The 12204-nt window shown below is 48.0% G+C and overlaps 1 protein-coding gene and 1 pseudogene across 3 annotated transcripts in view; both read left to right on the top strand.

Moving 5' to 3' along the window:
* Positions 1-12204, top strand: part of RBM25 (RNA binding motif protein 25) — a 228273-nt gene that overhangs the window by 195421 nt on the left and 20648 nt on the right. The window lies entirely within an intron of this gene.
* Positions 11579-11686, top strand: LOC134981616 (U5 spliceosomal RNA; annotated as a pseudogene).

Genomic DNA, 12204 nt, shown 5'->3' with positions numbered 1-12204 from the left:
TCATATACTCCAGAGGATATCCCTCTCACCAAAAGCGAGGATTTCCCTATTATGGTGGTTGCAGATCTCTCACCTTGTGGAAGGTTGACAGTTCGGAATCCAGTCTTGGATTCTGTTGACAACGGATGTGAGCCTCCGCGGGTGGGGTGCTGTAACCCAATGGGCTCAGTTCCAAGGAAGATTGTCGCGTCAGGAGTCCTCCCTTCCAATAAACATTCTGGAACATAGGGCGAATTACAATGCCCATCTACAGGCCTCCTCTTTCCTCCAACACAGGCCATACAGGTCCAGTCGGACAACGCCACGGCGGTGGCGTACATCAGTCGACAGGGAGGAACAGAAAGCAAAGCCGCAATCCAAGAGGTGTCCAGGATACTCCTCTGGGCAGAAAACAACGTAAGGGCCATGTCGGCCATATTCATTCCGGGAGCGGATAACGGGGAAGCGGACTTCCTCAGCAGCACGCTCTCCATCCAGGAAAATGGGGCCTTCACCCTCAGGTGTTTCAACAGCTGGTTTATCGGTGGGGTTGCCCGCTGATAGACGTAATGGCTTCTCGGCTCAACAAGAAGCTGTGTCGCTACTGTTCCAGGACGAGGGATCCACAGGTTGCAGCGGTGGACGCTCTGATGGCACCGTGGACTCCCAAGTTCATATATCTCTTCCTTCCAGTTCCTTTCATCCCCAGAGTTCTAAATAGACTCAAAAGGGAATGCGTTCAAGCAATTCTGATTGCTCCGAATTGGCCTCGTCGAGCCTGGTATGCAGATCGCTTAACCTTGGGGGTCATTCCGAGTTGATCGCTTGCTAGCAGTTTTTAGAGGCCGTGCAAACGCTATGCCGCCGCCCACTGGGAGTGTATTTTAGCTTAGCAGAAGTGCGAACTGTTGTATCGCAGAGCGCCTGCCAAAATTTTTTGTCGTTTCAGAGTAGCTCAAAACCTACTCAGTGCTTGCAATCACTTCAGACTATTCAGTTCCGGATTTGACGTCACACACCCGCCCAGCGTTCGCCCAGCCACGCCTGCGTTTTTCCTGGCACGCCTGCGTTTTTCCTAACACTCCCTGAAATCGGTCAGTTGCCACCCAGAAACGCTCACTTCATGTCAATCACTCTACGGCAACCAGTGTGACTGAAATGCATTGCTAGACCCTGTGCAAAACCACATCGTTCGTTGTGCGCATTGCGCCGCATACGCATGCGCAGAACTGCCGTTTTTTTAGCCTGATCGCTGCGAACAAATGCAGCTAGCGATCGACTCTGAATGACCCCCCTCGTCTCTCAACGAGTCCTGGCCTCTGTCGCTTCGAAAAGATCTCCAGCAACGGCTGTTCGTCTATCCAGACTTACTGCGGCTACGTTTAACAGCATGGAAGCTGAAAGGGAGATTCTAGCCAGAAAAGGTCTTCCCTCCAGGGTGCTCTCGACTATGGTCCAGGCCCGAAAGAGGTTCACGTCAAAGTATTACCACCGAATCTGGAAGAAATATGTTTCTTGGTGTGAGGGTAGAAAATATTCTACTGTGGAATTTCAGTTTGACTGTTTCCTGCTCTTCTTACAGGCAGGCGTGGATATGGGCCTATGGTTAGGCTCCATCAAAGTTCAGATATCGGACTTGTCCATATTCTTCCAGAGACAGTCTGCTGTGATTCCGGAAGTACAGACGTTCTTGAAAGGTGTCCTTCGCATTCATCCACCATTTGTCCCTCCCACGGCTGCGTGGGATCTCAATTTGGTCCTGACCTTTCTCCAATCAGATTGGTTTGAACCTTTTGCATGGGGTGGACTTGAAATTCTTAACGTGGTAGACTGTCTTGTTGCTGGCATTGGCCTCTGCGAGGCGTGTGTCGGAATTCCTGCACACTTGTATGTTTCTTGGTTGGGTCTGCTGTCCCTGTCCCTGTTCTGGTTAGCGTTGCTATCCTTTGTTACTAGTGTGTGTTGATTCGTTGACTCACCGCTGTTATTTTCCTTCTCTCAAAGTATGTCCGTCTCCTCAGGCACAGTTTTCCTAGCCTGAGTTTGAAGGAGGGCATAGAGGGGAGGAGCGAGCACACTAAAGATTTTTAGAGTGCCAAGGCTCCAATGGACCCAAGCTATACCCCATGGTACTAATACCATCCCTGTATCCCCTACGGACTACGAGAAAAGGAATTACCGGTAGGCATTAAATTCCTATTACAATCAGAGTCCAAAAATGCTGTATAATCCCACCTTTTAATGGAGATACCCTTTTCGGGACAGAATTGGACAGAAGATTGTTGCAGCGGTGCTGCGTAAAAGACGAACTTTCTCCCCTCCACAGCCCCGAAGAATAGGATCTGATCACCTTCTTTCATCCTCAGAGCAAATGGAAAGGCCAGTCTTCCTACCGGTCCAAAGGCACCTCATCTAGAGGTGTCAAGTCGAAACCCAGCAAGTCCTGCTCGGAACATCATCTGCTCTTAGATGTTTGGCTCAAAAGACTCCTGGGTCAGAACCATCATAGCTTAGGGGTATGTTTTGTATTTCAAAGAACGTCCCCAAACCAGTTTTTCATGGGCATGCCAGTCGATCTAGCAAAAGTTGTCGCCTTAAGGGAAGACCATACAATCTCTCCTGGTCTCCACAATGATCATTCCTGTCCTTTCCTCAAAGAGGGACTGGTTTCCACACCAACCTTTTTCTTGTTCAAACGCCGGAAGCCCATTTTGCGCTATCCCTCAGTATCTTACTCAGGTTTCCACGTTTCAGGATTGAGTCCCTCAGATCTGTCATTCAGGTCAGGTCTTGGAGGTGGGGGATTTCATGGCACCCTTGGATATCAAGGATGCCTGTTTAAACATCCGCTGTATTTTCTTCGTTTCGCAGTCCTTTTTTTTAGGTAAGTTACAATTTCAGGCTTTACCATTTGGCCTGTCAGCAGCTCCTTGCGTGTTCATGAAAGTGAGACATGGCCACTGCCCTCCGACAACAGAGAAAACCGATCCTTCCTTTTCTATGTGACGTAATTATTGTAGCTCTTTATCCTACAGTTCTGCAGGAGCAGATCCTAATGTCACAGTTTTTGTATTAACACTGCTGGCTCTTCAATTGGCGAAAATCCAATCTTACCCCCTCCCAACTTATGCACAATCTTGGGGCTCTGTTGGATTCTGAATCCCAATGTGTCTTCCTGCCCACTGACAATATAGTGTCTTTACAGGCCATGGTTCGATCCCTCCTTTGGACACGGGTGTCTTTTGCAGTCTGCATGCAGGTGCTGGGCAAGTTGGTGTCCACCTTCAATATGGTGGCATATGCCAAGATTTATTCCATACCGTTCCATTTGAAGTTACTGTAGAGTTGGAACCGCTCTCCTCTCCATCTTTGATCCCAGATTTTGGTTCTGTCCTAGGAGAGTACATCACTCCCTTCTCTGGTGGCTCCAGCCCCCTCACTTGGACACTGGTTGCCCCCTTCTATTTCGGGAGTGGACCCTTCTGCCACAAATGCGAGACACATGGGTTGGTGCCCAGTCACCTCCCATCACACTTTTCAGGGTTGTTGGACAGGTCGGGTATCATTACTTCCCATACAGGTCTTTGAGATCTGGGCAGTGTACACAGGGTCCTTTGTCTAGGTCAACATTTGCTTCAGGGCAGGGTCGTCGAGGTTCAATCCAACAACGCAACAGTCTTCGGATGCCATCCTTATGATTGATGTAAGCGAAGTCCAGGCGCCATGAGAGAAGTAAGCGCTTCCAACAGTTTATACCCTGGAAGTCCAGAACTGGAAAGCAGATTTTCTCAGCTACCATGTCAATCCAAGCGGTCTCTCTATCCTGATGTGTTCCAGCTGTTAGTCTCTGGGTTTATCGAGATATAGACATGGTGGTCTCTCATCACCACAAGCTTCCCCAGTATTGCTACCACACCCAAGGTCCGGGGCTTTACTGGTAGATGCTCTATCAGTTCTCTGGATATTTCCCCTCATTTACATCTTTCCTCCTATTGTGATGGTGTCTCGAATTATTTGCAAACTGAAGCTGGAGGGCGGCTTTGTCATCTTTGTGGCCGCAATAAGCTTTGTACGCTAATCTCAAACAGCTGTCAGTAGATGTCTTGGCACCTTCCTCTGAGGCCAGACCTTTGGTCTTCGAGCCCTTGCCTACACCCAGACTCCACTCGGCTTTGACGGGTTAGCTATTGAGACAGCCCTGTTGAACGCTAAGGGTTTCTCTGATTCCGTGGTCCATACCATGCTTTCTGTCCGAAAGCCAGTTTTCTACATAATATTTTAATGTGTGTGGTGGGACTAGTTCAATTTAGTTCTCTTTTATCCATCTGGGGGACGCTGCGTGCTTACTAATCGGTTAGGGTGTGTGGGTAAGGAGTTTGGCACAGAACCTATAGAAAACGAACTCCTCCCTCCTCTAACCCCTACCATCTCCAGCCTGACCAAAAAGCATCTCCGTTTTAGTTTTGTGCCTGTGGAGTACAGACACAGTTTTTTGCCTATAGCTTTTAGTTAGGTTTTTTTGTTCCTTTGTTTGGTTATTTGAGGTACCTAGTCCCTGTATACAGATGGAAGGTACAACTAGAGTGGGGTTAGCTTGAGTAGGTCGTATTTTCCACTCTAATATGCCTCTGGATTGTCGCCATACTCAGGTCACTGGGACTCTCTGTCCGGTCAGGATCCGAGGAGGCATTGTTAAGGTAGGACAGCCACAACCTGGGCTGTGCCTTCTATTATGTTGGTGTATATATGTATGTGACATTTATTTTCAGTGTTCCTCTTCCCCCGAAACGATTTGTGCAGAGCGGGAGTGAAAGGAGGTTACTTTCTCCCCGCTAGACAGTGACAGATGTGCCGCGGTCCTTCTCCAGAAGGGGAGCTGCGGCTTTCAGCGGTGGACGGTCCTTCTAATGAAGGGCATTTTCTGACTGCCGCGGCGGTAAAGCTGAAGGGGAACAAGACGCTTCCCACCTTGATAGTCCCGCGCGCACAGCCGCCCACTTTCTGTGTGAAAGGTCTTGAGCTCCGGGCTCCATCTTATGCACGCTGGCGGGGCTACAGTACGGGGGATGCTGCGCAGCTGTCACACGCACACATACTGGAATTCTCATTCTGTTTTCTTACAGAAGGGGACAAGCAACAGCAAGTACTATATTATCAATGTGTTTATAAATATAGATATATATATATATATATATAAATAAAATATTTTCAGGGCACATTCTTAGATTTTTTTTTTCTTACTTATTACTGTTTTATGGACACTGGTAAAAATAGTAATATGGCCAATAAAAAGGACAAGACTGCAAAAGGGAAAGCAGGCTCGGTTGTTTATTTTGCGTGTTCACAATGTGGTTCCAAGCTTTCAAAAGGTAGCACGGACGGGGGTACTCTATGTACTACGTGCTCTGGAACACCGGTAGTGGACCAGCAGGGAGGTTCCGCAGATCAGTCTAATACTACAGCCACTAAACGCTCACACCCATTTCCCGCTGTAACTTTTCCAGGGGAGGAGTTAGATTCGGTAGCCTCTCACTTAGAGGAAGGCGAAGTAGACTCGGAGTGGGAGGATGCTTTGACTTGGGAAGAGGAGGAGCTCTCTACAAGCTCAGGTGTTTACTGATAGAAGCCATTCGTCAGACTCTTAATCTTCCAGATACGGCGGTGGTGGAGACTTCAACAGCCTTTATCACAAGGCAGAAAAGACAAGTGGCTGTCTTCCCTTCTTATTCACATTTTGCAGATATTTTGAAGGAGCTCTGGCTTAAACCGGGCTCTCGTTTCCAGGCCCCTAAGAAATTGAGATTTTTGTATCCATTTACGGAGGAGGACACACAATTTTGGAAAACAGCCCCAAAGATAGATGCCCCTATTACACACTTGGCGAAGGCTACCGTTATTCCCTCTGTACAATCCGTTACCTTGAAGGATCCTACAAATAGAAAAATAGAAGCAATTCTTAAATCTGTTTGCCTTATCAGATATTTCTCTACGTCCAATCCTCGCTGACGCTTGGGTGCTTAAGGCTGTGGTTGACTGGCTAGCACAGGTGGTGTCTGGAATGCAATCTGACGATCCATCTGAAGCTATTCAATTAGCAGAACAGATTTCTGAAGCTCTAACGTGTGTAGGAGAGGTCTTGTTGGACTCTGCTGCGCTCCAGTCACGTGTGTCTGCATTAGCTGTAACGGCAAGAAGATCTCTCTGGCTTCGGGTTTGCAACGCTGACTCTGATTCCAAACAGATTTTTAAGAGCTGTGCCCTTTGAAGGGGAGTTTCTTTTTGGCTCGGAACTAACGAAAATTATTTCCAATACTACTGGAGGCGAGAGTCCTTTTCTTCCCGTTGCCCCTCAAAAACCGAAAACCACGAAGTTTCAGTTCTTTCTTACTCAGGGCAGGGGAAGTTTCTAGTCCTTTCAGGCCTTTTCAAGATTTCCACGTAGAGGAGTGTTCAGAGGTAGGGCAACACAGGCAACTCGTAGACTAGCCATCAAGTCTACCGACAAGCCTGCCGCATGGCGCTTCGAGGTCTCCGGAGGGATCACTGGTGGTCGGGGCTCAGTTACTACAGTTCAAGGAAGTGTGGCTCCTGTCGAAACCAGATCGGTGGGTGACGGGGGTCATCTCCAGAGGATATGTTAAATGTTCCCATTTGGACAGGTCACCAATATCTTCTGAGATTTGCAGTCGGCCCTTGGCATTTTCAGTTTCAGGCTCTTCCGTTCGGTCTTTCCACGGCTCCTCGGATGTTTACAAAGATCATGTGCCATATCGTGGCGGGACTGAGGTGTCAGGGAGTCAACATTACTCCCTACTTGGATGATCTGTTAATCAAGGCTCCATCAGAGACGGTTCTTCACCAACACTTGCTGCTCACAATAGACACCTTACAGTCATTCGGGTGGATAATACATTTTCCAAAATAGGCCCTGCTTCCTTCCCAGAAGATGGTGTTTCTAGGACTCTTATTCGACAACAAGAGCCAGAAAGTTTTTCTTCAGGACAAGATTCAGGACTTACGTTCCAGAATTCGAGCACTGTTACAGCTGCCGATAGTCTCAGTTCTCAGATGCATGCAGGTATTAGGCAAGATGGTGGCAACCTTCGAAGCAGTGACCTATGCCAGATTTCAAGCACGACCCCTTCAAGCTCAAATTCTTAGCTTTGGGCTCGGATGGGACCTCGCCTGGACTCGCAATTGTTCCGTTTGTCGGTACAGACTTGTCAATCTCTCCACGGATGGCTTCACAGCCACACTCTGACCAAGGGAGCTCCGTTCGCTATTTGGTCTTGGATGTTGGTCACCACGGACGCCAGCCTCACGGGCTGGGGAGCAGTGTTTCAGACTCATCATTTTCAGGGAGTCTGGACCTGTCAAGGATTAACGTTACAGATCAACATTTTGGAATTGAGGGGGATCCGGTATGCTTTCATTCAAATACAGACCATGGTCCGGGGTCATCCAGTGCGTATTCAGTCCGACAACGCCACGGCAGTGGCTTACATAAACAAACAGGGCGGAACTTGAAGTTGGAACGCCATGAATGGTCTCACATATTCCCCGGTGGGTAAAGCACTGGGTTCCGGCCATCTCCACGATTCACATTCCGGGAGTCGAAAATTGGGAAGCAGATTTCTTAAGCCGTCACACTGTTCACCCGGGAGAGTGGGAGCTTCACCAGGAGGTGTTTCTTGCTCTGTCTGTGGGGAATGCCCGATATAGATCTAATGGCGTCTCGTCTAAACAAGAAGCTCCCTGAATACAGGTCACGTGCTAAGGACACTCAGGCAGCACTAATCGATGCCTTGACAGCTCCATGGCAGGTTCAACTGAGATATGTTTCCACCAATTCTCCTAATTCCACGAATACTTCAATGCTTTCGGCGAGAAGGCCTGCCATTCATTCTTGTGGCTCTAAATTGGCCGCGTCGCCAGTGGTACACGCTTCTGCGCAGCATAGTAGTCGGTTGAGCCTTTCAGTCTACCTCTGCGACCAGATCTTCTTCTTCAAGGACCGTGTCGTCACCCAGATTTACATCGACTGGCTTTGATGGTATCTGGTTCTTGAATCCAGAAATTTAAGAGCAAAAGGATTATCTCAGCCAGTTGTGAAAACGATGCTTCAGGCTAGGAAGCCAGTAACTTCTGGAATTTATCACAGGGTGTGGCGTAATTACATTGCTTGACACTGGACCTATTTAAAGTACCTCGCCTGCTATTTTTCCTTCAGGATGGTTTCACTAAAGGACTAAGACTTTCCTCCCTTAAAGGGCAGGTTTCCGCTTAATCAGAAACGGTTGCCTCTCATTCCAGAGGTCCAGACGTTTCTTCAGGGAGTGCTTAGGATTCAACCGCCTTTTGTTCCCCCAGTTCCTCCCTGGGACTTAAATTTAGTTCGTACAGCTCTTCAGAGAACTCAGTTTGAACCATTGGACTCTGTGGAATTAAGGTACCTCACACTCAAGGTTGTTTTCCTTTTGGCCATTGCTTCGGCCAGACGTGTCTCGGAGTTGGCGGCCCTTCTTTAAGACCGCCTTTGTCGGTTTTTCATGATGACCGAGTGGTTTTGCCTACAAAACCTTTCTTTCTTCCGAAAGGTTGTGTCGGCGTTCCACCTTAATCAGGACATTGTGCTGCCGGCGTTTACTCGTTCCTCCGGAGAGGATAACTGTTTGGCCTTATTGGATGTTGTTAGGGCTTTACGCATTTATTTGTCTCGTACCGAATCTATTTGTCGTATGGATACGTTGTTGATTTTTGATTGACTCACCCAAACGCGGTTGGCCGGCTTGTAAAAACACGGTGGCTCGTTGGGTGACTGGCTATTCGACAGGCCTACGTTTCTTTCAATGTTACGGTTCCTGACCCCATACGGGCTCATTCGACTAGAGCTGTTGGAGCCTCTTGGCCTGTTCGTGGGGGTGTATCTGTCGAGCAGTTGTGTAGAGCAGCAACCTGGTTGTCCGTGCATACCTTCACAAAGTTCTACCGTTTTCATACTTTTGGTTTGGAGACTGCCTCTGTTGGGCGTCAAATTTTACAGACAGCTATACTGTCTGGGTCTCCCTCCTCTAATTAGCTTGCTTTGGGAAATCCCATTAGCGTCCCCCAGATCAGATAGATGAAAGAGAAATAGGGATTTTTGTTAACTTACCGTAAAATCTTTCTCTGATAACATCTGGGGGATGCTGCGATCCCTCCCGTATATATTTGTCTGGTTTGTTGGTTTCATTCTGTTTTGTCTCCTTAGGCTTCGCTAAACGTTAACTGAGATGCTTGTTGGTCAGGCTGGAGATAGGAGGGGTAAGAGGGGGAGGAGTTAGTTTTCTATAGGTTCTGTGCCAAACTCCTTAAGGGCCCTACACATTTATCGATCCGCCGCCGAGCTGCCCGACGGCGGATACGGCCGACGGGCGACTCGCGGGGGGGTTCAGTGACGGGGGGAGCGCAGTTTCTTCATTCCCCCTATCACCCGGCTCCATAGCAGTGCAGGCAAATATGGACGAGATCGTCCATACTGGCCTGCATGCACAAGCGACGGGGCACACTGAAAGATAGTAACGGTATCTCGTTCATTTATGAACAAGATCGTTCATATCTTTCAGTATTCTCGTCCAGTGTGTAGGGCCCATTACTCACACACTCTAACCCATTAGTAAGTGCGCAGCATCCACCAGATGGAATCAAAGAAAGAGATTTTACGGTAAGTAAACAAATATCCCTATATTTTGTCAGGCATGTTACGCCGATGGTGTTTTGTTTCCAGGATTTTTATTTTTTATTACTGGCAGACCTGTAAATGGTCCTTTTGCTTTTCATTCGTGAAAGTTCAAGTGTCGGCCCTTTCTTTATCATCCACTAGGGGTCACTGGAGTACTCTTGGGATATGGACGGGCGTAGCCGAACAAAGGCACTGAATATTTAAATTTAGGACCCTCCCCCCCCTCCATATCCCCGAGTACCTCAGTGTACTCTCTCAGTGTTTTTTCGGTGCTCACAGCACGAACATCGGCTTGTGGTATAACCACACTTGGATTTTTATTTTTAATTTTTATTTTTAATTTTTATTTTTACACTTGGCACATCCCTTCCCAGTTTCTGGAAAAACATGGGTCCGGGATAGTGCCGCTGCACGGGCAGCGAATGGCGTGTCGGTCCTCACAAAGAGCACCCTCACAGCCACAGGCGCTACAAGGCAGCGCATGGCGTGTCGGTCCTCACAAAGAGCACCCTCACAGCCACAGGCGCTACAAGGCAGCGCATGGCGTGTCGGTCCTCACAAAGAGCACCCTCACAGCCACAGGCAGACACTGTCTCCTACTGCAACTGGACGAAGCCCCGTCACAGCCAGGAGGAGATCTGAAAACTGGAGCTGGAGGAGCTTACAGAAAGAAGCTCCGTCACAGCCAGGATGAAAGCCCCGTCACAATTTGGACGGAGCTTACAGAAGTGCGGCACTACAAGGTATGAGGGGGGTCAGGGCGGTCAGCTCACGCTGCCGCCCTGCTGTGTGGGGAAAGCCTTTCTTGTCACCGCTTTGCCGCCGCTTACAGCGCGCTCATTAGGGATACTCGCTAAACGAAGAGAGCGGCCGCACGTCACTCACAGACGCCGGCCGCTCTCCCAGCCACTGTATCAGACTCTGCCACTGTAGAAGTATCCGAGCGGCCGCACGTCATTCACAGACGCCGGCCGCTCTCCCAGCCACTGTACGCGAGCGCCGCCCAAGCAGCCACTCGGCGTACCCGGGTCTAAAGCTCCGACCGGCCGTACGTCACTAAAGACGCCGGCCGCTCTTCCAGCGCTGCACCCGGCCACTGCTGTATGAGGCGCCGCCCGTTCTTCCGGAGGGCTCCCCGGCGCAATATAGCAGCGCTCCCCAGGTTTACCTAAGCTCCCTGCACTCGCTTCCGGCCGCTGCACAGGGAGAAGTTAAAAGCTACATCACAAGCAGCGCGGCTGCAGGGGGGTGAGGTGAGTAAAGCCCATAGCAGCAGCAAAGGCTGCATGGGTTAAGAGACTGCTCAGTTTTAAATAAGAGACTGCTCAGTTTTAAACAAGTTATTGACCCATAGCAGCAGCAAAGGCTGCTTGGGAATAAGATATATTGGAAATAATACAATTCACTGCAGGCAGTGTTGAGTAAAGCCCATAGCAGCAGAAGGCTGCATGGGGTAAGAGACTGCTTAGTGTTTAAACAGTTAATGGATTTTACTGTATAATAGGCCTGTATCTGTAGAATAGGCTATTAAGCCTATATTTATAATAGGCTATTAAGACTATATTAACACGGCAGCAGGTAACCTGTCCTGTGATTTTCAGTGGAAGCATGGCATGACGGTCATTTTAATCATTGCTGTTCTTCCAGATTATATTTCCAGAACATTCCGCCCATACACCTATACTCCACAAGGAGGCGCAGGGGTGTTAGTGGGAATTTTTTGGTTCAGTTTCACATCAGTTAGCCATGTAATCTGTATTTCTAATTAATTCTAGAACATTCCTGCCCTACATCTCTAAGCCACCAGAGGCGCAGGGAAGTTAGTAGGAATTTGGTTCGGGTTTCATATGCCCATGTGAACTGCCTTTCACATAAAGAATACTTTGATTTCTCTTCATATCAAATAAATCTTTCGTTTTTTGCTAAAGATTTCCGTAGAGAGAAACAAGCTTGAGTTTCATATGAATATGCTGTTCAGCAATAACATATATATATATGACACATAATAACTTCATTAAGTCGTGCAAGTGTCTGTCTATTGCCTATTATTTTATGGTGTCTGTCTACATAGCAAGTAAGGCTATAGTGCAGACTAAAAATAATTTTAAAAATCCTATGTTAACATTGGCAATTCAAATTAAAAGAGCGGTAACATCGAGTCTCGAAATGACTCCGCCAGCTCTAACAAAAGACAGTCGTTCCAAAGGGCCAATTTCCCTTTGGGTACCAGAGTGTTTATTTCACTGGTCTTATAATTTAATACACGATTCTAGGTCAAATTATAACTACGAGTGAGAAGGGTACATTAGTCCAGCACTCAGATAGTGCGGGGGGTTGTTAACAACCATACATAATCGTTTCCAAAGGGACGCGATCCGCCATTGCTAGATGATTTTCTGTCAAACATTATAAAAACCCAGAATACATTTGGGTCACTAGAATCTATGTATAAAACAATGACGATCTCTGGTAAAACAAGCTGCAGAGTATATCTGTAAAGCGTC

The sequence above is a fragment of the Pseudophryne corroboree genome, chromosome 12, assembly GCF_028390025.1.
Source record: "Pseudophryne corroboree isolate aPseCor3 chromosome 12, aPseCor3.hap2, whole genome shotgun sequence".
NCBI lineage: Eukaryota > Metazoa > Chordata > Amphibia > Anura > Myobatrachidae > Pseudophryne > Pseudophryne corroboree.
This window is presented reverse-complemented; position numbering and strand designations above follow the sequence as displayed.